At 36.0% G+C, this 3,899-nt stretch overlaps 1 pseudogene; it reads right to left on the bottom strand.

The window, feature by feature from the left end:
• Positions 1–242: 242 nt before the first annotated feature.
• Positions 243–360, bottom strand: LOC145049164 (5S ribosomal RNA; annotated as a pseudogene).
• Positions 361–3,899: the final 3,539 nt, after the last annotated feature.

The following is a 3,899-nucleotide window of genomic DNA, read 5'->3' as shown; positions in this document are numbered from 1 at the left end:
AAAACTTTGTTAAAATAGGAAAAGTAAGGCTATGAACTCACCCAGTAGTGTGTTTTACAAAGACTTGGGAACGTCGCATCAGGACTCGGGATCACTTGGGAGGTCAGGATGCTCTAGCTGAGAGAGAGAGAGAGAAAGAGAGGTGTGAGCGAAAATTCTAGTCGGACATGTTATTTATAGTAAATCTTGGAGCACACTCTAACATCCCCCTCTGGCACGTATCACAATATTGTTCTCTTTGGGCCACTCGGCACGAGGACTTCCCAGGGGGTCACCCATCCTGGTACTACTCCCGCCCGAGCACGCTTAACTGCAGAGTTCTTATGGGATCTGTTGCCCTCACGGATTTAAAACGTGTTGTGTTAGGGAAGGTATCCACACCCCTTATAAAGAATGCTTAGTTCTCCTTCCTAGCCGATGTGGGATCAGATCTAACTCACTTTCACCCCCCATTATAGGGTTCGACGTCTCCGTCGAACACATCGACCCGTGCCCTAGCTCTGATACCATTTCTAACATCCCCCTCTGGCACGTATCACAATATTGTTCGCTTTGGGCCACTCGGCACGAGGACTTCCCAGGGGGTCACCCATCCTGGTACTACTCCCGCCCGAGCATGCTTAACTGCAGAGTTCTTATGGGATCTGCTGCCCGATCTTGAGGTCCCGAGTTCGATCCCGGTCACCCTCAATTCGTTTCTTATTTAAGTGGGTTAGATCTGATCCCACATAAGTTGGGAAGGAAAACTAAGCATTCCTTATATGGGGTGTGGATACCTTCCCTATCACAACACGTTTTAAAGCCGTGAGGGCAGCAGATCCCATAAGAACTCTGCAGTTAAGCGTGCTCGGGCGGGAGTAGTACCAGGATGGGTGACCCCCTGGGAAGTCCTCGTGCCGAGTGGCCCAAAGCGGACAATATTGTGATACGTGCCAGAGGGGGATGTTACACACACATTGCATGTTTTTTGAGCGCGCCACATGTTTGCGTGTTGGCTCCATCGGAGCACAAACATGTGTCACTCCTTCGTCAAGCCACATCACCCATATCTACGAGAATCAACTATTAGATTGTGTACATACGAGCTTCATTTTTAATGTTCTTTATACCCATGCGACGTTCTCGCCGATGATTACTACTTTCCTTTAGGTTGTTTTTGTTGATTCTAATTTTATTTTTAGCCTATTTATTTGCAAGGGGGGGGGGGGGTATTCTAAAATGATTTTAAAAAAATCATATCAAGGAGTATTTCGATTCTTATTTTTATGAGTTTAGTAAAAACTTTCTCCATAACTTTTTACGATGTAAGTTTTTATGCGCAGTTGATTTTTATACTTTAGGAAAAGCATATTTGCTTCATACGGAGTCTAATTTTTACGAACTTTATAGTTTCAAAATTACGTCGACGTATACTTTCCTAATATTATATAATTTCCATATGATGGTACGACTTTCTACACACTAAATTTGTAGCCTTTTGACGTAATTAGTCATATTTTAATGAATATGTAAGGACGTAATCACATATATTTATTGTGATTTTATAACTATTACATCCTTATCCGATTACTTTCATTCGTTTCTATAAATTCATCACGGCGGTTGGTGACGTATTTTCTTTGGTTGTCACATTCGTATTAATCAAATTCACTCGAATACATAATAAATTAGTTACAACTTCCTTCAAAGTTGTTACCCTATAGTATCATATATTATTAGCAATACCATTCTATGATGACTCTTTGACATAACGATCTTTTAGTCTCTTGAATGCAAAGTGTACTTAATCAAGGATTTGATAGATCGTCGAATAAATGACTCTACCCTACGCCCACAACCATACAAGGAACAATAAGTAAGGCTAAATCAAGCATTCTAAGGCTATGGAATCCTAGTTATGTACCACCCTAAGGTATACACTTAACAATTAATAACATTAGCACATGTTTCAAATAACACATAACCAGTAATTTCTAAGGCTATAAGGTATCCTAGATATCATACAATTCTGACTTGCAATTCCTAGAGAGATACTTAGCCTTCATACTAGCATCTTTTTCAAATAATTCACATATCAACAGATATAATAAGTACGAATATTTTGGGAATTCCATTCCTTTTTGGGTTTCGGCTAACTGTACACATCATATATTTCTCTTTGTCTAAAATTCCTTTTCAAAGATTTGTAAAAATTCTCAAATCCTTAGTTTAAGTTTGGAATCACACGAATGTTCACCCGAATCCCTAAAACCAAGACTCTGATACCAACATATAACATCCCAATTTTCAACCAAAATTTCCAATTTTTAAAACATATACATAATAACTCCAAAGTCCTATTTTCATTAAGAGATCATAGTCATATTTTAATAAAGTATAAAAGAGAGTTTAACAGATGTCTAAAACATAATTATTTATTAAATACGAGTATAGTCACGCTGGAGCCTTCCCACGATTAGAGAAACAACCTGAAAAACATTTAATCCACAATTGTAAGCCAATGCTTAGTGAATTCCCCAAAATACAACATACAACAATATATATATATATATATATATATATATATATATATATATATATATATATATATATATATATATATATATATATATATATATATACACACAATGCATACATATAATGTCCTTCAAAACAAAGTTGGTCCACCCTTAGGCCTTCAACATACAACGGTGTGCTCTTTTGGCCTTCAGCATAAAGTTGGTCCTCCTAAGTATCTTGGCCTTCAACATAAAGTTGGCATGCTCTCAACTCACAACATAATATGTTAACACATATAACAAACATAACACCAATCATTTCAACACAGTATGCAACTAACTAAACTATTCTACGTGCCTAACAACATACTACATTACCACTACATCCTAACATATAGAGGATATATACTGTAATATATAGTATTACGAGAAAACTCATTTGAATAGTTTCGAAGCAGTTAAGTAGGTAGATTTGCAAATAGCTCAACCATCACACAACAACCTATAATATACTATTTTAGTTACTGACTATTTGAGCATAACAACTAATAATTAGATCCTTCATTAATCCCAAGATATACTTTCATGACTATCAAATATGGATCAACCAATGAAGACAGTTAGGAGGCTGGACCATTTCGACATATAACTTTTTTGAAATACAACAACCAGACTAACGTGCCTATCCTAGTCACCTCTCCGATATGTAGACCAATCAACACTTTTAAGTAGAAGCAATGACTAATCTAGTAGTTATAGGTTCATACTAACGGTTATGAATATACCCACTTGTGGATTAGAATACGTATAACTTATATCCTTGAACAAAGTTTGAATGTTCGCGGGCAGAACTTCGACGCCTACTTTCTTTTTTCGTTCTGAAACTTAGTGCGCTTCGCTACTGAAATTTCCATTGTTAAACTCGTAGTTTTGACTATTTTAAGTAAAAACCCAACAACTTGCTTGTGTGGCATGATGACAAGCATAGTTGTAGTGTGTAGATGAGAGACGAAGATATAGGCTAATCATTTTCAACAGTGACAACAATTTTTGTGGTCTGATAGAGGAAATAAGGTAGGTTAAAGTGGTTTAGGGTTTTTGATGGAGTCTAAGAAGCAACACATCAATACGGTATGACAAGCAGGGGTCTCATAAAAATCCGAAATCGAATAACCGAACCGAAACAAATGATGTTTGATTTATTTGGTTCGGGTTTTTCAGTTATTTGGTTAATTCGGCTAGATTAACTGAATAGGGATATCTTATTTGGTTTGATTTTGGTTAAATTTTTATTATTTTGGTTAAACCAAAAAAACCGAATAAACTTATATATATATATATATATATATATATATATATATATATATATATATATATATAGTTTTTATCTATAAATTAATA

The sequence above is a fragment of the Lactuca serriola genome, chromosome 4 (assembly GCF_051521515.1).
Source record: "Lactuca serriola cultivar US96UC23 chromosome 4, Lser_US96UC23_V15, whole genome shotgun sequence".
In the NCBI taxonomy this organism is placed as follows: Eukaryota; Viridiplantae; Streptophyta; class Magnoliopsida; order Asterales; family Asteraceae; genus Lactuca; species Lactuca serriola.
Note: the sequence above shows the minus strand (reverse complement) of the source record. Positions and strands in the feature narration are given on the sequence as shown.